At 28.8% G+C, this 27045-nt stretch overlaps 1 pseudogene across 1 annotated transcript in view; it reads right to left on the bottom strand.

Moving 5' to 3' along the window:
- The window catches only part of LOC143244576 (phosphorylase b kinase gamma catalytic chain, skeletal muscle/heart isoform-like), a 61109-nt pseudogene continuing 34064 nt past the window's right edge, over positions 1-27045 (bottom strand). The window contains exons 7-15 of the transcript XR_013025212.1: positions 25865-25937; positions 20754-20844; positions 13650-13740; positions 12544-12573; positions 9805-9928; positions 8005-8085; positions 5402-5443; positions 4593-4709; positions 1-3315 (exon numbers count right to left, since the gene is read on the bottom strand). The product of XR_013025212.1 is annotated as a phosphorylase b kinase gamma catalytic chain, skeletal muscle/heart isoform-like (transcript). The remainder of the gene's footprint in view (positions 3316-4592; positions 4710-5401; positions 5444-8004; positions 8086-9804; positions 9929-12543; positions 12574-13649; positions 13741-20753; positions 20845-25864; positions 25938-27045) is intronic.

Genomic DNA, 27045 nt, shown 5'->3' on the forward strand with positions numbered 1-27045 from the left:
TCATTTTTTGAATCACACAGTTTAATAAAATCTGTTTACAACTTAAATACAGTATATTTACAGTTCAACTTAAGACAACTGAAACCAACTTTCACATATGTACGTGAACATTTTCTTTTTCAAATAGCATAGAATATCATAAAAATATTTACTCACTCTAAAACATTTCACATTTACTAAAAAAAAAAGTATGACCTTATCAATATTCCAAAGATATGAACTGACATTACAACAGCTCTGCATGACATTCTAGATAATCACAAGCCTTTCTAATTTGTCTCAAATTTATACAATATTTTAATGAAATTGTTGCTTAACAGCCCTTGAGATCTTCAAGTGAAAATATTTGAAAATATGAACTATTTTTTAACTACATATTTAATGGAGAATTATCTTATTCAGTTTTGCTTTTTCACAGACACACTTGTTTCTCACATACCTAATTCTCCACTCTCTCATTTATGTAATTTCCTTTAGTTTAAATCAGTTTATTTAATTTTAAATGCATAAGGGATTTACATGTATCTAAGTTCAAAGAAAGGAACCTAAGCTCCATATATAAAGGGAAAGAGGACGAAAATTATACTTCATATTACAAACAGCTATATGTTGTGAATAAACTAATAATCTTCCAAAGTTTATTCCAGATGTTTGTAGATCAAATACTTTCTCTATCTGATGATTTTCTATGCCAAACCTCAGAAGTCATTAATTTTAGATCATTTAAAAGATAATTCTGAAATTACAAATATACAAATAGAAATAGATTCAGAGATAAGAGCAAGTGAAGTGACATGTAATTTCATGTCCATTTTCCTGTTTGCCAGTTCTGGTTACATAATCCTTTTGAAAACAGAATTACTAACTGTTACCTCTTCTTTTTTTTTTTTAACTATTAGTACATTTTTTTCCATTCATTTCATATAAATGCTACAAATTAGAATGTACACAAATTATTTTTGCTGGGTGTTTAATTCACAATATCCACCAAATAGTAATATTCCATGTGATCTTTCATGTAACACATGTTTTGAAAAATTAAGTGATAAAGTACTTTGTCGTCACTTGTGAAATGTTTCACAAATATATTAATTTCAATGAAAATATAACTTATATTCACTAGCTATGACAAATAAACAGCCTCTAAACAGAAAGATCTCATGAAAGTTGTCATTCAAAAACAATAGTCAAACTTTTACAAGATCAGAGCATAACATGTAACACCAAGATGCTAAATTACTGTTCACTGCTAGCATATTTAATCTACTTTTTCACAGGAAATCTTCATATATATATTTCATGAAAAAAAATTTTTGAACTAAAAAAAACTTATACAACACTATATATATTATTTTGCTATATAATAATAATCTAAAACAAATAAATAAACCAAGTTTAAACTACTTCATAAAAATCTTGTGCAACTTCTATTAACGCTGCATTTTTATAGCATCAGAAAACCTAGTGATGTTGTAAAAAAAACTTTCATAATTACAGCCATACCACAACTACAATTTTCTTGAGGCAGTTGTATCTGGAACGTCCTGACTAAAGCCACATAACTGCTTTAATTTATGATGCAGTCTAAAATAATATTTATATATGTCTAAGTAAAAGTTGCAACTGCTCTGGTTTATAATGTAAATAAGTATTTTTTTGCTTACTTTATATAAACCATTTCACATGCTTCTGACACAGTAGTGAAGATATCCATCTCTAGATTTTCTTTCACTGTTGCAGATACTTGAATGTAATCCAAACATACTTCACTATCTAAGACCATTTACCTGTATAAAATGCACAGTTTTCTAATATATGGTGCAATATTCTTTGCAATGTGTTAAAATTAGTATACAAAACAAATTTCAACATATCACAAGTTAAATCCAATTTTCAATGAAGACAAAAAACAGCTTCAGATAAATGTTTTTATTCTACCTTACATTTTTCAGAAACTGTTTGCTGTCTTCCTTCAATTTCTTAAATTTCCAATGCATTTAGTTTTTATGAGGTTACCAGATATTACTAGGATAACTTAGACTGCTTCACAGAAGAAATTTTTGAAGTGATAATTTACCATAATGAAGACTGCCATATTAAGTATTTTAGTACACGAATAGAAACAAAATTCAAGTTGAATTTTTCTTAAAAACAGTGCATTTCAATCTTATTTTTGTTCTATCTAAGACAAGTTATTTTTATTCTCTAGTGTTGCACACTTATTGTTTTCATAACATTGTCCAACCACTTAGTGTTACATTTTGTGTTGCTTTTGAGCTTGATAATTTTACAAAATAATGCTTTTGTTTTCTTACCAAAGCAATCATATAAATACTGAAGTTTGTTACATTGAGAAGATGAGTTAATTACATGAATTATTTAGATAATTATTAATAAACCCCTGATATGGCCCCTTATCCTATAATTTATAGAACATGAATTAACAACTATATAATTCAATGTGTGTAAGTGTGCTTCCAGTAGATTGCACCTATCCTAATATCTTAAACCTTTAATATGTAACCTTATATGTTTAAATAGTAAGTAAACCTTTTTACTTCAAACTCATTATATCAGTGACCATTCATAAACTTAAGTAAAATTACACAAAAAATATACATAATTTTCCTCTGACATTGAACAGAGAGTGCCACTATTCTATTGGCTTTTAAATTAACAATGAATAGCCAAGTATATTATTAGGTAATGTATACCTTCTGCTATTTGCTAATAAATAAATGAGTTACTTTTACTCAAGGAAAGAAAATGAACATTTTCATTCCACACCTGCTAGAAGCAACAAATGTCAAATTTAAACATAAGATGACAGAACTTAAATGAGAAATACTGATTAAGACCACAAAAAGTAAATAAACAATACAAGTAATGTTCTAAAGAGTTTGATATTTTAAGTCTTGTGGAAAGTTTTAGATGATAAAAATTGAACTGGTTGTAACTCAAAATCTTATTCTCATTGGCAAGTTTAAAATATTATTAAAACTCAAACACAATATACACTGCCCTACATCTTAACACAGCAGTTCATGGAATTTGTATGCATCCCCTGGTTGAGGAAGAATACTAAAATGTTACACAAACATCTCCAAAGAAATAAAAAATTTGGAAATGGTCTTGCAGTCAATTTAAACAACACCTAGTTGAACTTTGTCATTATGTTGTAATAGTATTTATCGCACTGGTACACATTTGTTTCAGTTCAATCTTTGGTCGGTTTTCAAAGAGTGCAGCACGATTCTGGACTTCACCTCTCTTCACCCAATGGCAGTAAACACGGAAAGCACAGGCATCAATGACCTAAAGCAAAGAAAAAAATGGTCATGTCATACATAGTACTTTTTAATGATGCACAAAAACATTCTGTGAGATTACATAAGGCATGTAAAAGTGAAAAAAAAATAAGTATTTTTACTATGTAAAGTTAGGGGATGAGCCTTGTTCAAAATAATGGAGAAATGTGGTAACTGAGCAGAATGGGCATAGTTTATTTTTTTACATTCCATACCTACTGTTAGAAACTTTTGGAATTTAAATTCCCACTCTTCTATGGTATTCCTTTAACATACGTAATATCTCCATTACTTTTCTGCCAATTGCAATAAACTAAAAACCCATTATATATTTTTATGATTTTAAAACTCAAAGAAAGTCTTTCTTAAGTTCAAACATTACCTGAGAACACCATTATGAATATGGTATTTGAAGATCATCTCATTTTAAGTTTTAGACATAGAATACCAACAAAACTTTGATTGTAACTCGTCAACCAGATTTAAGCACAACTGGATTCTAGAAGTACAGTTTTCTGTATTCCAACTACCAGGCTACTAATATAATATCTTTTTATTTCTATGAATTTCAATTTGTTAAAAACATTGGAATATGAACTGCAAAAAATATTATACATCATAAAAGATATCAGAAAATGGCATTCCAACCTGTGGCTCTAGGTTTCAACACAGTGTGTAATAATGCAAACAACTATTCCTATCTTATAACAAAGTGTGTTAAGTAGTTAGAAAGTGCCTTACTACCATTAGCTAAGGAAATCTGTTTATCTTCATCCAGTTGGAACTGAATGAATGGTCTGGTGTTGGAATATTATAATATTAAATAACACTTACTAAAAACAAAAGACATATACTAAAATATTTCTAAAGGGAATAAAAAGCCTCTTAATACTTGATACACAACAGAAATAAATTATTTAAAACTTGGAAATTAATTGTTTTCTCTTCCATAATTTTGGAGAGACAGTCATGCCAAAGAACTGAAGTAATAAGACTAACCCTTGTGATGTAAAAAAGAAATTTCAATACAATAACTAAATAAACAACTGTTTTATACCTATTTGTGGAAACTAATGAAAGCAACAAATACTACAGTATTTTTTTTACACTATTTCATCTAAATAAACTTAAATAAATAAATACCTGGTAATTTCCAAAGTAAATTACGAATAAGTGTAAAAAAAATCTATCTTCAATAAAAACATACTTGTAAAACAAATATTCATGAAAAAAACTTATTTATAATATAAATATTAACTGATGCAGAGTAAACAAAAATATTACTTTTCTTAGTGTTTTCATCTTGTATGGGTAGCTACGTGCTATTTCAATTGACAAAGGCTCTGGGGTGTACTTTAATCTTTGCAGACGCACTATGACTCGTACACATAGCATTCCAAACTATATAAAAGAGAACAAGAAACAATCACACTCAAGAACCTTAAAATCCAATTTGTACATTTTAGAACATTATAAATGAACGAGTTCTCACACAGCTGCAACTGGGGAAAAAAAAGGTTGGTTCACAGCACAATTGAAACAAAATAAATTTTTTTATAACTTTAGTAATACATGTATACACATAAATGGAACAAATAACTTAACCTCACAATGCTAGTCAGGAAAGGACAAAAAGTTTTAAAATCCTACAGATACGTCTTCCTGGAATAACCATGCATTCTCTTTCCAGGATAATATCACATTCCTGTGCACACCAGATTAATAATGCCCCCTCTTGCCAGGCTAAATGAACATCCTCTTGTCAAAGTCGCACTCCAAATTTAGAAAAACATGAGAATAGAAAAACAAAACTAAAAAGCATCATTAGCAGCTATTGTGTTAATTAACAGTATATAAGTATTTAGAAAATTGTATTTTCGTACTGCAAGTATACACTGTATGAGTTAAAAGTTAAGAAACAAAAAAACAATCATTAAGTTTTTTTTTCATAGAAAAATACAAAAACAATTTTAATTAGAAACACATAAATCAGTATTTAAACTAACTTACACATTGTATTATTCTTGTACACTTGCAATAAAATTTACAATTTCAAACGTTATTATAAAGGAAAACCAGAACTCACTGCTTACCTGAAATGTTTTCTTTGCATCAAATTTTCTTCCTTTGGCTGTCTATTACAAAATAAAAATGTTTGCAAGTTTTATTTCATACAAACTAATCACATAAACAGTAATCTCCATTATCCATCAATCACTATCATTTTCTTTTTTTATCACTACTTAATCATAGTATATGTTTCACAAAAATCAGCATAAAAAGAAATTGAGGATCTGAAAACACAAGTTCTTAAATGTAGGTCTGCAAAGAATCTTGTAGAGGTGCTTGAGATCACACTTAAATGTCATATACATTTTAAAAATACATAGTCTAATGTCTTGTGTTTCCACCAGATATATAATGTATTCATTCCATTATATGTGAAGAATGCCACCCCTCCATCAGTTTTATGAAGTATAATGTTATGTTACATACAGCTAGAAACAGTTAGGATGTTTCTCACATGTACTAAAAAAAAACTGAAAATCAATAAAATGTTATATAAAAATAACCAACGTTTACTTTAGGTCCTTAGGGTAAGATAATTAGGTCAGATTCTAAAAAAAGGACTTTGCTACAGTAAAAAGGATTTAATGATCCTCTGAAGTTGAGAAGATATGTCTTAAAATAATGTTCTCCTTTATTATTCTTGCATATTTGTGTCCCTAGTGATGACCAAAACAAAACCATACAAGTCTCTTAGTGAAGACTTGTATGCAAATGTGGACTGAAGAGTTTTATGATAGTAACATCTTGCAAAAATATCATTCACTCAGTAAATGGTAAATTCATTTTTGTAACATCAAGATTCAAATGTGTTGAAGAAAGGATATATATATCACATCCATGCAAATCTTTCTATTTTTGGGGTACATCACAACCTACTATAACTGGAACTGTCTGGGTAGAGAGTATCATTGTATAAAAATCTCATGATTATAAATTACCATCACTGATTTGAGCAAAATAAGGACGTATACATATAAAACTACCTTCTAATGGCCAGAATTTGCTTTTAGATAAAGTCAAGAAAAGAAGTAGCCATAGGAAACCATTTCTATGTTAACTCTCTCAACACAGACTCCATCAATCTGACTGATCACGACCTCTTTTTACTCATTTAAAGACTTTATCAATTTAATACTTCTAACTTTTAATAGTATATATCTTCATAAAGTTTGTCAGTCTTTCAATTAACATTATAAGTTTTTCACATACAAAAATACATAACTGAAGATTTGCCCATGAAAATATTGAGTACTTGTTTTGAATAGTCCATGCACAAAGTGATTTTCAAGTTAAGCTTAAAAATCTCAAATATCCTTTGTGTAATCCCTAAAGCCTCAGAAATATTTCATACATTTTTTTTGAGTAAAACTTTATATTTAATCTGTTATTTTCTCTGTCTTAACTCAAAACAGGATCAGTCAATTTGAGTGACCTCTAACCAACGAAGAAAGAAAAAATCATAATAAATCTAAATTACCCTTTTTTCATTCTAGAATGATTTCAAGTTGTATCATGAAATTACATTTGTGCATTCTGAGTAGTTTTAAGTTTGTAACAGCATACATCTATTTATAATTAAATTTTATTGTTTTATTGCCCTTTGAACTCTTAACTACTATTTGTGCCACAAGAAATTGCAAATCCCTTGGGACACATACAGCTAATGTTACGGTTTTGAATTACATTGCTTATATGTTGCTCATGTGTGCCTCATGAAATATATTTTTATTATATTATTAATATGTATTTTACCTTAATCCTAACCAACATAAGAACATTCCTATTTTTATATTTTAATTACTTTTATAATAATAAGTAAAGAATAAGTATAAAAAAAGAAATTACTAACTCCATCTTCTTTTTTTTCTTGCTGTTGACTGTCAATCATACCTAAGCCTACATATTTTATACTAATGGTAATAGTGCATTAAATAAAGCACCAAAGAACACGGTCTAATAATATGCATAAAACTGACAATGTCCCCTAACTAAGGGTGGTGGATAAAATAGAGAAGATGTCTAGAGAAAATGTGTTACTGAGTAACACTAGGGAAAGTTCTGGATTTTTAAAAATATTTCCTTATAGAATTAAAACTTATACACTATTAAAATATGGATTATTAGCTAAGTTGCTATGCCATATTTATTGCATAACATAAACAAAAAATAGTTAATAAGATTTTGAATGTAAGACACTAAAACTTTCCATCATGCATATTAATGGATACTCGGGGAGAAAATCTTAAATCACAATTAATGAGTCCTAGATTGAGCTAGTTATCACTAAAACAAGTCAATAAAATATTATTACATCTTAAGAAAATATGTATTTGAATGAAAATCTCTACTTGTCTTTGAAAAATTATTCTTTACTATTTAACTGTATGTAGAGATAAAGCCCACCAACACAACTCCCCTATGTATAAATACGGATACTTTAGAAAGTTTGGGTGACTTTATGTAGAGCTAAAAATAAAATATAACAATACAAGAGAAACAACACTAGCTCACTGACAAAAGAATTACAAATAAGCACCTATATAAATAATTAGTAATTTTTATAATTAAAAATAATAGTAGAAGTACTTTTGTAGACTTTTCTCATCATTTTATAGGAGATACTTACTACAACCTGGAAAAATTCATGTTTTAAAGCTTCTGATACTGTTAATCTCTTCTGTGGATCTACAACTAACATCTTTCTTATCTGCAAGACAAATGTAAAAACAAATCATTCTAACTGTAAGATAGGCATTGATGATCTTAAGAAAACAATCATTTAAAGGCAAAAATATGAAACTTCACAACATAAGTGCTTTTGAAAGGTGGACCTATCTTCATTAAGAACAAACTGGAGAAGTTTGGTCCCTTAATGCAGTGCGCTTTTTTTGTTTTTAGCTCCATGTATCACGTAATCCACAGTCTGGCATACTAGTCATGCCTAAACTTAAACTGAAACTGTGTTTAATGTAAATATATAAACAAAATACCAAAGTACCATAACCTATTGTAATAATACTATGTTTTTCTCTGTTCTAAAAATGAGAGCACACCTTATTAACTAAGTGTGCATGGACATACAATTAATTTCAACAGATGTTAATAAAATGTGGATGTAAATATACTCTAGTAAATATTTTGTACAACAACATATTAAAAACTTACCAAAGTTTTTTAACAAAGTCTAACATTAAGTCATAGAATACCACGATAAGTTGATTTACTAATAGTATTAAGCACAGTAACGTTTAGCTCTAACTAAACTAAAGGAAAAAATATACACAAATTACAGTGTTAATTTATCTCTATCAAAATACAGGCCATACTCAATAAAGACGTAATTAATTTTAGGCATAAGATGAGTGTACTTGTAGATTTTGGTGTCTGAAATTAAATTCTATTAAATTATTCCAGACATCCTGTACTTAAAATAGATTTGTTACAATAAAAAAATTTCACGACTGCAAATTCTTTGTAGGTCTCTGCTAGTTTTAATACAATATATACAATATAGTATTTGAGATGAAAGGTCCCATTACACAATCTGCTTTTAACATAACATTTCTAGGTTAAAAACATTTCAATGGGCCCTTATGTAATAATAAAAACTCTGTCTTTAGGATTATACAGAATTTTGAGATAAAGGGTTAGAACTTGGTGCTTTAATTAGACATGATAAAATGTAGTTTTTATGGTATTAAACAGGCTACATTTTATAATACTCCTTTTTTGATATAAAACCACTTCTATTTCAACTTAGGTGTCACTTTGTTAAAATAACTGAAGTGTAAAAGACAGGATGTTAGTAATTTCTCACCAATTTTCTCAATTTTTAGCTGTCATTTACTATTAAATATGTTTACATACAGTAGATTATGTTTGATATTTATTCTTTTAATGTCATAATATAAAACAAAATGTAAAGAGGAAAATGAAGGATGATATTTTCTCAAAACAATTTCATAATTAATTATTCTTCTCACCACATGGATAAACTTTAATAAGAGTTTTTGACACTGAATTCAATAATATGTGGCTTATAGGGCTTTTCTTCAATAAAATGCCCAATAAAACAATCAAATATAAAATTTTCAATATTTCATCAATTTCATAATTTACCCTCGGTTCTCCACAAATATAAAATTCTTGTTCATTTTAGGATAAAGAAGTCCATAAACTATTAGGAAGCAGATATTTATTATTCAGGGCAAAATCACCAATGAAAAGAGAAAGTCTACACACTAAAGTATCTACTTTTAATTTGATTTATTTACTATTTTGATCCTTCATTTGTGTTCAATTATTTTCAATTTATACCAATTGGTACTGAGCACATTTCTATATTCCAAGATAATTATGGTTAAACTTTAACAACTACTAAAGTAAATAGTTAACAAGTTAGAAAATAGTTTGCATTGATACTTACAAGATCTTTAGGAAGCTCTGTAACATCATCCCATTCTGGACTACAAAATTCAAACTTTCCTTCCATAATATTTCTCAGCATAATCATCTGTTTACGGTGCCAGAATGGGGGAAAGCCAACCAACCTGAAGTGTACATATTATACAACCATCAGTGTTGAAATAACAAAAATCGTGTGACTTAAAATTTGTAAGGTAGTGAAGGGAAATCAGATCATATGCTTTAGTTAGAAATCTGAATGACCTTAGGCCTAAACCTGTGGACTGATACAATGCTCACAATCCAGCAAGTTTCTATCAGATTACAAAGTCTGAAATTTTATTAGAGTACTTCTAAAACAAATATTTTAATATGTCCTTCACAAAAATAATGGTGTCATCAGTTGGCTATATAGTCTCCATAAATATATTAAAGAATAAACAGAAGATGGAAAAAAAATATTTCTTGTTTATTCTTTGAAGTTTATTTTGATTAAACTAAACTTCATAAGTTTACAATAGTCTTTTCTTGCCACAATTTATTATCTGATTTTGAAACAGTGTATGATTACAATATATTTAATTATTACAATAACCAGAACTGATACTTTGTTATAACTTTAACTTAACAGAATCAAGCATTGGCTCTGATCCTTTTCTACTCATTTAAAGTCTTTATAGATTTAATATTTCTAACTTTTAATACATTGTGTATATTGTTACATATTACACTTTATCTTGGATGAGCCTACAGTTTGTTACGTATTACAAATTCAAATAGACTGAAACCAATTTAATTGTAATATAAATTTAGAAGTAAATGTCGATATGTATTAAACTTACATTTGCCAACAGGATTGATACATGTAATTTTCTTTCATAATACAAATATATTTTAATATACAAAGAAAAATACAATTTATAATAATAATTATTACAAATAATGATTTATTTTCAAAAGTTCTACAAACTTACAAACAACATTGAATCTTCTATCCATTCCAAAACCTCCTTAATATCTTACTGAAGGTTCATGAGAAGCAACTTAAAATTAACTATGAGATTATAGTGGTACAATTCACTTATCTGACTAGCTCTTCACATGCAAGTGTTTCACTTCTGAAGTTATACAATGTCTTTATAGAAATACTAATATCTAAAGTTACTCTGCTAAAGTTAAACAGTTTGCAATATTAGAAATCTATAAACATTCCTGGTCAGATACCTGTAGTTTCTCGACTAATAAGTGTTAATCACAATTGTGGCTTCCAAGGTTTATAGTACACCAACTGTAGCAAGCCAACAATATATACTGTCTCTCTGTATATTGCAATGGCTACTTTTTATAATCATTAAGTGAGTCTAGAAATTTCAGCTACAATAACAATACTGGCAATCACTTGTACTTACACACATAATACATTGTTAATTCTTATACTCAAGAATCTTTTACAAATTTAGTGAACAGGTGGGAATTTTGTAATACAGGTTTAACAGTATAAGCTACATTCATTTCTAAATAATTTAACTGAAACAATCATCAACATTAAAATATATATATAATATTAAATCCATTACAATATCTTCATAAAATTTGAGTCTTTTAGTTAACATTCTAATTTTTGCACACATAGAAATTATATTTTAGTATGTTTAATAAACTAAAAGATTCTTCCGTGAATAGCCCACGTGTAAAGTAATTTTCTCGTTAAAATGAAAAATACTTTTCCTCTTCTCAAAAATCTCAAATTTCCTTTGTGTAATTCCCAAAAACTTCTCAATGCATTTTGAACATTTTTTTCTGTAAAACTTTATATTTTAGCTATTATTTTCACTACCTTAACTTAAAATGGGATCAGTCACTTTGACTGGTGTCATAACCATGACAAAAACAAAACAAATTGAAATACATCTAAATTATCATTTTTTTCTTTCTATAATGACTTCAAATTGTAACGTGAAACTAGATTTGTTTATTATAAACAGCTCCAAGCTCATAAAAGTCACAAAAAATTACACAAAAGACATTTGAGATTTTTGAGATGAATAACACAAGTTATTCAAAACAAATACTCAATATTTTAATGAAAAATCTCTATTTTAGTTTCTAAAAAATAATTCACTAGAAATGTATCTTAGAATGTTTGGTGCAGGTATTAACACTTTCACTAATAAGCAGAGAACAACATTTTAACCTACTTAGGTCATCTTCAGATTAACAAAAAACCTGATTTGTTAACCAGAAGATGACCTAGGAAGGTTGAAACATCGTTATACATTTTTATTTCAAGTATATTTCTTGTCATCAAAATTCACTAAAAATATGACTTTTTGTATATGAAAGACTTATGAGATGAAGACTGATGAATTTTATGAAAATATACATACTATATTGAGTTTGAAGAGTGAAATATAAAAAAGACTTTAAATGAGTACAAAGTAGTCATGTGGTCAGTAAAATCAATCAAACTTATACTTAAGGGTCAAACAGACAATTTATAGCATTCTTTGGAAATCTGAGCTGAATGCATTTAATAACCATATATATGTATGTGTGTGTGTGTGTGTGTGTGTGTGTGTGTGTGTGTGTGTGTGTGTGTGTGTGGTTGTAATGGGTTTACTTTTTTCCATGATTAAGGAATCCTTTACAATGTTTCATCTTTCTACATTTGTGACTTCAGTATTCAGAGATTCAAATTTAGGTTAGGTGAGGAAACACTAATTTTCCTGTTTGTTAAGAAACAAAGGAAGAATCAACTTACAGGGTATACATGATCACACCACATGCCCATCTGTCATAACGAAAATAAATAAAAAGAGTTATAACAATAATACATAACCCTAAAATTACAAATGGGTTACAAAAGCTATTGGTTTCTTTAACAATATATTTCTAAACTGTTTATACAACAGACTACTTGTGACTCAATGACTTGGTTGGTTACAAGGCCCTTAGTAACATGAGTGATTATATATTAAAAAAAAAGTGCACAAAAACACCATCAATACTGAGATTAATTTCACTAGCTACTACTGGGGTTTTCTATGCACCTTTCATATTATATGAGTGATTTCACCAAATATTTTTGGTCACTTCTATATAGTGTGTGTTGTAACAGATAAAGATAAAGAATTGTTCAATTTGATGCAACATGTAGAGCCACTAGCAGTTAATAGTAAGAAAACAAATCAGTAATTTATGGATTAGAACATATTTGCAATCAAATTGTGAACACATCCTAATTTTTATTAAAAGGCTTAAAATAAAGTGCTTCAAGTTACTATAAAACTTAACTTTCAGAATAAAAATGGAAATGTTCTAGTGCTAACACATAGGCATATCATAGACAAACAGTTCTGTGGTAAAATATTATTAATATTCAATTTAAAATTTTCATTAAATTATCTTTTTCAAATTCTTTATCTTAGTTTGATACTTCTGTTGACATAACACAAATGTTCCCAGATATTTAAAAAGATATTATGAAGTCCATGAAAAAACTTTTGAGAGATTTTCTTATGATTTAAAGAAATAGTTACTTAAAAGAAAATCAATAACAAGATCTAGCATCTCATGTAAATTACAGAGCTCTGCCAGCTGGTGAAAGGACTGATAACAATATAACTTTGTCCAACCACTCTTGACAAATTCATCTTCAGTCATAAATTCGTACAAATATTTTACTTTCCAAATCAAATACAACTTTTTACTAATTATTTCTAAAATTAATTAAATTATAAAAAGAAAAACAATCATGCTCTGAGAATTAAACATTAAGTAAGTCACTATAAAACACTAACCCATATACCCTCTCTTATGTTCACTTCATTACAAACATATCCTTGACTATTAATAAAAATAACTCACATGTCTACTTCTTTGTTGTAGCCAACTGCATTTTCATACATTGATGCTTTAAGTAATTCTGGAGACAAGTACCCTGGTGTTCCACATAATTCTGCAAATAATATGTTTACTTTTTGTAGGACTTCACTTTAAACTTACAAGCTAACAAGATGTAAGAAATGCAGGATAATTCTTCAGAGCAGTATGTTAAAACTGTCAAAAGTTGAGCAGTATTACTTTTAGGAAATAAATATATTTATTTAAGAGTAAAACTGTTTTTCAAGAATTATAAATTTATCTTATTTAAACTGTTAACTATCACAATGGATTTGTGTATTTTATATGATCTTGTAACTATGGTGGTATACATACTATCACTATTAAAGTGTTTAATACATCTTCATGTTTGCAGTAAATATTAAGTTTCTTATAGACAAAACATCAGAATTTTTAATTAAAAATTTTTCCATAATTAGATGGTATTAGTGTTGACTGTTCAGAGTAACAAGTAGTTTTTGTGTTGAGATTTTCAAATTTTGGTTGTATAATCCCTAAAACTTCTGAAATAAATATTAATTTTGTTAAAGAAAAACTTCATATTTTATCTATTATTTTCTACATTAGAACTAGCAACTGGGTCATCAATTTGACTGACCTCATAACCATCATAAAAAAAAGAAGAAAATACTTCTAAATTATATCTTCTTTCTAGAACAAGTGCAAGATGTAACAGGAAACCAAAATTGTTATAATAATAAATAAAGAAAACACCAAAAAACAAGAACTGTATTACTTACCTGTGTTTTCTTTTCCTTACTGTTGAGTGTATATAAAACTTATGCCTACTTTTTTTATGCTAATTGTACTGCCACACTAAATTTTTATTTAATACAATGCTGCATCTAACAACACAGAAAAATAAGACAATGTCCTATAACTATCATAATTTTTCTGGCTTTTTAACTATATGATAAGAGTTATCAGGAATGCAGCTATGCTCCTTTGGGAACAAAGTTTGAATTGGAAGCAAAATAGACAATTCTCTGTACAGAAAACAATGCAACATCAAGGAGAACTATTTGCAACTTGTGAAAGAGAGAATGTGACAGGTGGGCATGGCTGGAAGGGTTGGGTCTGATTTTCTAATTTATGGCTCTGTAGACAAATATGATTGAAGGCTAAAAGTGTAATGCTTTGCTTGAGTGACATCTATGTTAAAACAAGTAATTTATATTAAAATACATACTTCTTGGAGGGGTAGTAAATAAATTAGAGAAGAGGGGAGACCTAGAGAGCAGACATCAATCTTTGTACTAATGGAAATAGTAATTGTTTTAATATTTACATTTAAAATTAAAAGTGTATATATTAAAATTTGATTTGTTTGCTACATTTTGATCTAAAATTCATTCATGTATTGAAGATAAAGTAAATTATGTAACTCTGTAAAAAGTTGTGACATACAAATTGACCTTCTTGATCCTAAATGGTTAAATGTAGAAAAAATAAATATAAAATCAAATCCTAATGCATAGCTAGAAGCAATAATGATTAGTGGAATGTGGTAATCAACTAATCATTTGATTCTTTAATTGACTGCATTTAACTAATTTATTATTATTGTATGAGACTGGGATAGGTGGAATAATAAAAAATAGTAACAATTGGAAATACTAATTTTGATTACTTGACACTAACTAATTAAGCTGAACAACCTTGAATTAAACAAAAATAATAATTAGAAATCATGATGACAATACTTTGATGATTGGAATAATTGAAATAATCAAACATCAATTTTGGGTAACCTATTATTTTTGTGACATTAATTGAATATTTATTTTGATTACTTGATAATTTTGTGTGATACTGATGAATGTAATATCTATGTTCTTAGGTAATTGACTGAGTTAATTTCCTGGCTCTAATTGTGATTACATTAGAAAGAATAAAGCTGAATGATGTTTTCATGTCTCTCAACAATACATCATAAGGAGAGTGTCCATTAAGATATCAAGCCCAAAATATATGAAATTGTGGCTGATTCTTCCCAAACATTGTTACTTAAACATTCATTGAAACAACATGAACAATATTCACATGGAGTACAGTTTTACTCAGTGTGTGTATGTATATGTAAATATTTTATATACATACATACGTATATACAAGAGAGTATATTGCATCTCCGCACCCAAAAAAAAACACAAAAAACCAAGGGCCTAATTCTGTTTTATGTGATGAAATTTTTTGTGTGTGAATATTTCAATACTCAGGTATACATTTAGAAAATTTATAACATTAACTCATTCAGTATCATGTAAAGACAGCTTGATCATGAAGAAAGTTTTTGTTTTTTGTTTTTGTTGTTTAGGTGGAGGATGGGGTATATAGCCATTTAAGGTCTGTATACCTTTTTCAGATTACTTTGATTAAGTGAAATAAAGATTAAACAGAAGATATCTCATACTATACCATACTTTCTCTCTTTTAATTGCTAATTATCATTAATTTCAGTTTTGAGAAACAAGTAATTTCAAAGTGATTAATCCAAACTGATAATATTTTAACATACATACTCTACGATGAAAAGCTCTTTCCAAATTTCTAGATAACAGTTGCCGAATCCTTGTCAAGTGTATAAATAAAATCAAATTCACAGCTAATAATCATTAACTTTTTATAAATAATTTAATGTGCTGATTATTGTACAGTATTCAAGACACTGTTAAAATAATAAAAACATAACTAAATTAGTCTTACTACTTGTTACTTAGACTAATAAAAAACTTGAAGCAAACCCCTTACAGATGTTTTTGGCACCTGAGAAAAACAAATATCTTTCTACTTCTCCAACCATAAGTCAGTAAATGTGTAGACTTGTTCAAGAACTTCAACCATGCAGGTGACAAGGTTTATTTAAGTTACATTCAAAATGTAATTGAACAATTTTCTTATCATGGTATATGAGTAAATTTAGCATAAAAATATAGATAATAAGTCAAATTTTAAACAAATCTTGAATTTTTTTATAGTGTAAGAATTGTGACCTTTTCTTTCTAGGCATTCCCTCTTCTGTAATTTATTTAATACTCCTTCAAGAAATACAAAATTTATTTTAAAGTATTTAATAATCTTGTATGTTGGCTACACAATATTATTAACAATTAATTTAATAGGGAGAAATAGGAAGCTTTAAAACATTACAGAAACAAGGTATGTAGCATAAAGTGAAAATGCAATTGTTAAAAAAAAAGTAAATAAACAAGATTAAGGTTTGAAACATAGTATCAAAATTTTTTTCTTTTTTATCCTCAAGCAATAAATCCCTATTTCCCCTTCTTCTTTTATGCTGCCCATAGTAAGACTAGTCATAGTTTTGCTGCAACTGCTAGGTGTCCTCTTACAATAACATTCTGCACACTTTACTATCCTGAATTAATTATATTAATATAACCTCCCCCCCCCCTTCATTTCTGATCAAATTTGGGTCTTGACATTTCTATGATCCTCTTCCACTGTGATTACACTAAACACTGGTGGGCCATCACTACAGCATACCTTATCTGAGAATAAATATACTCTAAATAAAATCTATAGCTCCAAAATTTCTGTCTCAGTTTCACCTAGAAGCACCATTTCCTATTTGAATGGTTCTTGCCACCACATAAAGTCAACTTCAAGGATGCTTACTCTATCTGCAGTATTTATGAAATGTGCAATCTCACAGTGTTGGCTATAATTTGAAACTTACCATCAACCATCACCATGACTGCTGATCTGATGCTCGTAACTCAGTTTGGTGCTATCTTTTAAACTATGGCTTAAAGATATCTGTTGAGAAAGACAGCCTAAAGGTATGTGAAACATGGCCAAAATTGATTACGTAGTCATAAAAAAAACTTATATTTTTAGGAGCACTGTATCCAAAAGGGCAGGAATCCTGTATATAAACAAATGATATGCAATATAAATACAGTTACAACAACAAGTGAATAATTGCTATGATATGTATCATGCCTGCCACATAAACATTAAATTATATCCATGGCCCCCACACAGCTATATACATATGTACATAATCGATTATAAGGCTCTGTATAAACCACAGACCACATTAGAATGGTTAGGTATTAACAGCTGCTGTTAATATGCCAGGTAGTAAAACTTAAAAAGTACCCAACATAATACTCAATGATGTATTTTATTATACTGCCAGACTTTATTACAATACTTACAGCCAATTTTGCTGTAGATTGGTAAAACAAGATTAAATAATAATAAAGAACAAACATGTGACCTCTATTATGAAACACTATAATGATTCATGATTACTTATAATCAATAAAAAGCTAAGGTTTCAGTTTATCGAATGACCTATGTTGTTCAGTGATGTCGAGAAAACCCACTTGTAGAGAAATATATATGCAAAAACGGCTCGTTTGGGTTGAGAAAATATTTTACATAGAAGGTCGAAACGTTGTTCGCTCTTCTATGTAAAAGACTTATGTTGTTGTTTTCTGTACAAATAATTGTCTATTTTACTTCCAATTCAAACTTTATTAGCTTAGTTGAATTTTTAACAGCTTCTGTAATGTAGTTGTAAAGCCAAACAAACTGTAATAGTTATGGGATATTGTATATTGTTTGCACATGATTATTCTGTGTTCTCTGATGTATTACTTAATCAAATATAAGATGATTTTTTTCAGTAGTGCCATTAGTATAAAACATATGGTTAAGTTTCATTATCAGGAGACTGATAGCAAAAAAAACAAATACGCACTTCATTTCTTGTTTTTCATGCAGATTCTATATTTATTATTATTATAAAAATAACTAAAATGTAAAAAATGAGAAACTTTTTAGATTAGATTGGGTACAATAAATAATAATAGTAAAATTTTTTCATAAGGTACATTCATTAGGAAACTCGCAAATAGCCCAAACATTATGTAATTCAATAGAGTAACTTAAGCTCTGCGTTTGTCCTGTTTTACAAACTTTTTTGGTGGGAATATTAGTTAACCTAGTTTTAAAGGCAATAAAACAATAAAATCTAAAGTATACAAAATGTATACTATTAGAAGTTTAAAACTATTCATGATAAACATTTGAAGTTTCATGTTACATTCTAAAGTCATTCTAGAAAGAAGAAAAACCTTTTTTTTTATATAGTGATTATGAGGGTAATTGAATTCACAAATCTTGAATAGATTTAGGGAAAATAATAGGTAACATAGAATGTTTTATAAAAAAAAAAAAGATTTATTTATGAGGCTTTACAAATTATGCATACTTAAGATTTGAGATGGTTCAGATAAAGAAAAGTATTTTTATTCTTAGCAGGAAAATCATTTAACATTCAGAACAGTCGACACACTTTGACCATATATTTTTGTGAACATTAAAGTTAATTAAAGTTTAATACAGTAAATAAAATTACAAGGAAGGGCTGCATTAAAAAAGCAAATCCAAACTTTTGACTAATTATATTAGTTTGTTATAACTTAAAGTTATAAAGTTACAAGTCTAAACAAAAAATGCTGCACTAATTGAAAAGATCCCATGGTTCAAACTATAATGTGGGATTATAACATGCACTCTAGGTTTTGAAGGTGACTGCAGAAGTAGGACACACATTGCAGTGGTGATACACCATCCATCTCCATCAGCCACTCTCACATAAGAAATAAAAGGGTAGCAATAGATACAGAAACAGAAATTAGGAAAGCAAGATGTGGGTGCTCAACCTTCACTGCCTACAGATCATTGTAGGAAGGTTACTGCTCTCCAAAGTAAAGAAGAAAAATTAATTGAAATAAAAATAAGAATATAAGGTACTACCATCTGGGGGTAAGTTAGCTGAAAACTTACCTCTTGAAGTTAGCATTCCAGCCTCCAATATGGTAGAAAGAAAGACACTAACTGATAGCAGAGATGACAAACTATACTGGTATGGAGCATCTCATCCAGTTATCTAAACAAACTAGTATAGCTCCCAACCACCACCCATAGTCTACTGTGATTATCATGCTCTAAACAAGCCTTCCTGTGTGGTAAGGTGTACATCCACATAATGTTATTCATAACTAAAAACAGTTATTTGAAATTTTAAGTAAAATTTCACTAATTTTTATTTCTTTATATTTATTTAATACATTATTATATTCGTTACAGTATCGTTTAATAATTTTATTTAAAGTTTCTTTATTAAATCCATTAACTATTAAATTCTGTATCAGTATTTCAACATCACTGATAAAATATTGTAATTTACTACTAATTTTACAATATTTAAATAACTGCAAAATTATATTCTTTTATTTCTTATGAGAAACTGGCATATGAAGATTAAGACTGATAGATGGTGTATCCCCACTGCAATGTGGGTCCTACTTCTTCATTCACCTCTAAAACCTAGGGTACATTTTATAATCCCACATTACAGTTTGAACCCTTGGATCTTTTCAATTAGTGCAGGGTTTTTTGCTTATTTTTGTTTTAGCTTGTTTTTTAAATTATAACAAAGTAATACATATATACATAAAATAAAATATTTCATTACAAATTCTGATTTTTTTGTCTACAAATGACTTAATGCTTACTGAAAGCGTGCAAAATTTCATAAAGATACACAAACCAAATTAAAGTTATAGTATGGAAATTCCAAAGCTCACTTTGGGGTAAAGTTTTAGATCAAATCAACTCAGCCCATAGCAAGAGGGTTAAGGTACTGTAATTGCTGATGTGAAAGAAGGAGACAAAATTTAGACTTTCTTCAGGCCCTAAGGAACATTGCAGTTTAGAAGTAATTACTCCCTTTTCATTCATCATTATTTAAAATAACAGTGTTATATAATGTTATCTTATCCAATCCACAAACATTGCTTAACTTCTGAGTACAGCTTATAACCACTCTAAGTTAGGTCAGCATTCAAGTCTGACTACAAATGGTAATATTATCTATCTGTATTATGGTTGAATGGTAAAATATTCATAGTTTTAAGGATTAATTTTCTCAGTTCCTTGGCATTTAATGAGCCTGAATTTTAATTCACAATGTGAAATTAACATCTGTTAAGTGCAGAAACCTACATAACACCACGTCCATGTTTACCTTACCAAACAGTCTCTCTTGAGGCTTTACGACTTTGGCAAAACCAAAATCACTGATCTTGATATTGAAGTCATCATCCAAAAGAATGTTCTCTGGCTAGTACAGGAAAAAAAGTCACAGTTTTGTTACAAAAAAGCACTTCATTATGAATCTGGATTGATTTTTTAAAATGAAATTATCTTCAAAATAATAACAACACAAACTATTAAAATATATTATTATTATGAAAAGGAAGTGAGTCAGTAATGATGTATGACATTTGTTTGCCCATCTAAACTCTCTCTCTCTCTCACACACACACACACACACACATATATATAAATATATATATGTAGATAATAAACACTTCATTAACCTGCTCTGGCTGGGCATCATTTATTGCAAATCACAAGGTTTTAGTGACTTGCATTCAAAATTTCATTAAAATGCTTTTTGTTACATTAAACCAATTAATATAGCATAAAATAATAGCTAATAATATAAGTTTTAAATTCTTAATAATTCTGACTTACCCCTTTGCATCCCCTCACCTCTATTTTATTCACCACCCTCAAATAAGTATGAAATTTAAAGTAAATTACTCACTATCAAATTGCCATAACTCAGAGAAAACACATTTTATTGGCTTCCATTTTGTTTGGTTACACAGCTATCAAACAGATAATCAGACCCCTCTTGTCACACCCACCTGCCACATCCTGTCTTTCAGAATTTAATAGTTCCTCTTACATTCAACGTTATTTATAATCAAGAGAAGGCCAAGGTTTTAATCTATTAAATATTACACTGTTTTCTGAAACAAGAATTGTTACTTTCTTTGTTAGTACAAGCTTCATTCCCATGAGAAAGACAACAACTAGCTTGGATAAATTTGTAATAGCCCTTGTTGCATAATTGGAAAGCCAGAGAAATTGTGATAGGGAGGGGAAATTGTCTTATTTTTACACATAATTATTCTATATTCTTTTGCACATTATTTTATTAAATAAAAATCATTTAGTGCATTTCTACCATTAGTATAAAAAGTAGGGTTAAATGCTATTGACAGTTGACAGCAAAAAAAAAGATCCAGATAAGTACTTTATTTCTTGTTTTTCATGTATATTCTTTATTATTATAAAAATAATCAAAGTGTAAAAATAAGAATCTCTTTAGGTTAGGTAGAGTTAGATTAGATAAAATAAATAACAATAATATAATAAACATTTCATGACACATGCATTTAAGCAGATCATGGGAAATATAATTTGATAGTATAACACAAGCTTTACATTCCTCAAGTGACTTACAACTTATGATGCAAATAGTAGTTAGACATGGCTCAAAAGGCAATAAAACAATAAAACGTCAGTATAAATAGATGTATACTGTTATGAACGTAAAGCTATTTAGTATAAATGAATGTAATTTCATGTTACAATTTGATGTCATTTTAGAAACAAAAATTTATATTGTAATTTTTTGGGTGGTTTTGAGGTTGATCAAAGTGACCAACCTTGTACAGAGAAAATAACAGATAAAATACACAGTTTTACAGAAAACAGATATTTGAAATATATTTAGAACATTTTAGAGATTATGCAAATGCAATTTGAAATTCTTGAGATGAAGAAAAGTATTTTTAATCTCAAAGTGACAATCGTTTTGCACTCAGATTAGTAAAACATTTTCAATATATTCACTGACAAAAATATTTTTTTAGTTTATTAGAAATAATTCACTGAAAAATCTTGATTTTTTTGTATGTGAAAGAATTGTATACTGAAAGTGTGCCAAGTTTTGTGAACATACTATATTTAAAGATAATGAGGTTAGAAAAACATGTACATTCAAGAAGTCTTGATAGAAACCTAAGCACTTTCAAAAGGTACACCTTTCTTCTTCTTCTTCAGAACAAGAAAGGTCCACCTTATGAAATTGCTCGGGTTATAGGGTTTCTATTTCATTTCTATATTAAAAATTAGTAGTATCAAAACTATAATGACTTTAAATGAGTACAAAGAGATCACATGTTTGGTCAAATCAACTGAGTTCATGTTGAGAGTATCACTCAAGAAGAGAAACTGTACTGATCACAAAATAATTTCTTGTTACTTTTACATAACATACCTAATGAGTAACAAACATTTAAACTGTTATAATGTCTTTGGAGCAAGACCAACACTTAAGTAAAACAATTTTCCAATTCAATACTTAAAATACACTAATAACAGGAAGTATAAAATCGTTTTCTTCATGTTTTTAAAACCTTCTTTCACCCATTCAGTGTGCAAGGCACATGCTTAAAGGTGAATTTTACAGAAAAAAGAAAACTTTGCAGCCAAGAGAACTACTCATACTAATTAATTTTGCAGGTTCACATTTTTTATAAAATACATGTGCTAATAAATGAAACATAGAACTTGGTGCAGAAAATGCCCTTTTCGAGCGACAATCCGAAGATTTTAGTTTTTACGTTTGCCACTAGGAAAAGTACTGTGACGTAATAGTTGCCAAACAAACCACCAACGCCAGCTCGTTGAATGTAAATAAACATTGCCAGTACATATGGAGAAACAAAGGCAGAGTTTCTTTTGACTTTGTGTTCTGAACAGTGTCGAGTAGCACCATATCAAATCGAACCTACTCTGAACGAACCTAGAACAGTTACTTTTGACACAGATCTGACAAGTTCTAGTGATGAGGACAGTTCCACGAACAAGAGAAGTGGAACTGTGAGTGATACTGAAGAAATAAGATTATATATTGAAACAACATGCTTTATGAGGTTTATGAGATTTACATTTAATATGACAATGTCAAAGTACTGTGTTAAGATTAATTTTATTATGATGAGTTATGGAAATATGTTATGGAGTTTATAGTTGATTGTTTACAAGTCTACAATGTTGTTTGTTTTTTTAAATACATAACATGTACTTGATTACTTCAACATGTTCAAGACATAGTCTTTTTTCAATTTATCTAGAAATGTTAAATTTGAAAAATGGAATTCTTCAAACTTTTCCATATGTAAAGATTATACAAAAACATCTACAGAATGATCTACCAGTTTTTCAACTTGGAATATACTCTATGTGGGATAGATTTGTCAACTGTGTGGACCAGGAAATCAAGGTTTCACTGAATTTCAGGTGCCACAAATGCAAAACACGCTCATGAATGTGAAATGTGTATGCCTAGTTACATTCTTCAAAAACTTGTACTTTTTAAATTATTATACTATACTAGTTATTGTTTATCGCTTTATACTGCACACCTACCTTTAAGTTTGTTCTTTTTGTGATGGCAAAAGATGGTGGGGACGATCCTGTCTATTGCTGATGGTTTTTTCAGTCTCAATCTGCCTGGCTTGAAACCCACGGAATCCAAAACAGTGGGATCCAATACAAAACATGAGCATTCAAAGTTATCTTGACAAAGCTTTGCATGGTGTGAAGGAGTCCAGTTCTTCCTATTGACCATCCGCATCCACTGTCGCCACCTTGCCAGTTCCTTCTCCTTGCACGGAAACGAAAAGAAGCTTTTGCCCAATGCCGAACCGTTTTTACAAACATAAGAAGCGCAGTAAACCATGTTATCATAAAACAAACATAAAGTAGCAATATCAAGACAAAAAATAGTCTCACAAAGTATATAATCCGAGAAAAGCACCGATACTTTTACATAAAACACCAGCACTGAAAGGAACAAAATGGTTGGTGCACAATGAATCATGTTTGGCAACTTTACGTCATAGTTGTGAAACATCACGGAAACGGCCGAACGACCAAGATGAACTTGAGTTCGAGGACCCGCATATTTTGTTTCATTTTTTACTCAAAAACTAAAGTGTTTAAAAATATGGCAACCATACAGGAATTTTACCTAACCAAAGTACAGTTTCTATGGCAATTATTAAATTTGTTGAAAATTCACCTTTAAGTAAGACACTACCAATTTCATAAACACCTCTACAGTGTACTATACATAGAACAGTGGTTTATTGATGTTGAGCTACAACACACTGAACAGAAACCTAGTTCTTTTAATTGGTATTGAACTAATGCAAGCTGTTCAGACACCTTTTAATCAGTAATGCTGAACTGCTGTAAACTGAACAGCCATTGTTTTGTTGACAGATGTTGGACTACAAAAAAACAAGTTCCATTCACTGATTTTGAACCACTATAACTAAAACATACACTTGCTTTCATTATCTTATGCTAAACTACTACAAATAGAATCGATATTCGGTTTCATTTACTGATGCTGAATTATTAAAATCAGAACAAGCAACATTCAGTGACATTAAATTACTAAAAACAAAACAGGCACCTACTTTCATCCAATAATACTGAAGTACATAGAAACAAAATCAAATGAACAAAAGGAAGAATCTATAGATTTTACTTAGAAAAATCTGATACTTTAAAAAACACAAGATCTAAACATCTTTAACCCATTATGTCAAAAAAGGGCTTCTGAAAAACATTGGCAAAGAATTGTACAGCAAATTGTCCTGAATGTCTAATTTCTCCTCAATAATTTTCTTGGGATTTTAGGATTACTGTTCCTTTTATACAATACCTGTATGAACAATTAAATATTATTCATGTATATACGTATTAACAAGTAATAACTGTTCAATACATACCTGTTAGTTATACATAACGTCTCTTTGCTTATAGCAAGTTGAAGCTATATCCACCATAAACTTTCACTTTATAAACATGGAAATAAAATTATTCGACTATACAAAAATTTCTTTATGAATTTTACAGATAATAGAGAAACTAAAAATTAATCTATTTGAACAAACATTTCCATTTCTGTTCTATTTAGAACATTCCACAAGTAACTAGAAAAAAATGCTAAAGACTATCCATTTCTTCCGATAAATTTCATTATTTTTACTGCAACTTCCAAGGACACTTATTGTCTCTTTGTCAATAGCCTGACCTGTTAATTTGGAAACCACAAGGGATTACTTAATTAGTTTCTCTGTTTTCTCCAAGTTGGAAAACAAATACTAGGTTCCTGTAATTATACATTGCAATATCTCACTTTAAGTCTAGTTTGATTTTAAGAACATTCTTTCTCACAATTACAGCTTGAAAATGTTATATGCACTTACCTTTAGATCTCTGTGAACTACATTTTTAGAATGAATATATTCTATTGCCTCCAAAAGGTGTTTCATAATGCCTCTGTAAGATCACAGATGTGTTACTTTAACAACATGTATTACAATTTTTTTTAGTTTTATACTGTTAACAAAAAAATGTAGACACGAATGTCTATACTATTCAAATCATTGGGTTCACACATTTATTTTATACAAATAACCACTTTTTAATTTTCTTTACTATTTATAGCTTTTAAATTTTGAAATGTTACCCAAAGTACATTACACATTTTAACTGGATGTAAATGAACACAGAAATCCAGTAAATGACCGTTGTATTATAGTTTCCAGACTTCAAACTTCACCTCCTTTCTTGTAAAATTGACTGTAAATAGTTTTGGGACCAATTGTCTAGACTAATAAAACTAAAACAATACATGCTATAATATTTATATTATTTTTAAATATGATAAGTTATTGACACACATATTAAACTAAACTTAATATATTAAAAAATTATAACAAAAAGTACTTTCAGTGTTGTCATCACAGACAGTATGTTAAACAACTATGGTAGTATTTACTCAGATCTCCAAAATGTGAGAGAACATCATGTTTCTGTACAGATTATTTTTTTCAGGACCTTTTTCACCAAATAAAGAAATTACAGATATGTACAAATAGCATTTCAGATTCATCATTATATAGGATGCTAAACTAGAGCTAGTGTTAAAGTGGGTACAACTAGCACAACTATATTTATTATCTGCCCTCAAAACAAAACAATATTATTTACTCTTACAGTTAATATCCAGGATATAAATAATACACAAGTGAAAATGATGAATTTAGTAAAATTCAACTTATACCAGTCAAGAATATGTAATTTTAGTTATATTTTATTATTTTAAATAGTATAAACTTTGTATTTTTAACTTGCCTTAATAAGTTCTTTGGCTCAACAACTGATTTTAATATATAATAAAAATACATTGAAAATAACTACAGCCACTCAATTGATAAAAGTGCTCAATTTTTTTTTATTTGTAACTTGGGCCACTGACTCAAAACTACAACGTATCATATAAGCCACAAAAATACAATTTAATGCTAAGTTAAATAAGTGGGGTAGTTAACATTTTCCTTACCAGAAAACATATTTTCTATAGATACCTTTTCACACAGTTAAA

Source organism: Tachypleus tridentatus, chromosome 2 (assembly GCF_004210375.1).
Source record: "Tachypleus tridentatus isolate NWPU-2018 chromosome 2, ASM421037v1, whole genome shotgun sequence".
NCBI classification, from domain to species: Eukaryota; Metazoa; Arthropoda; class Merostomata; order Xiphosura; family Limulidae; genus Tachypleus; species Tachypleus tridentatus.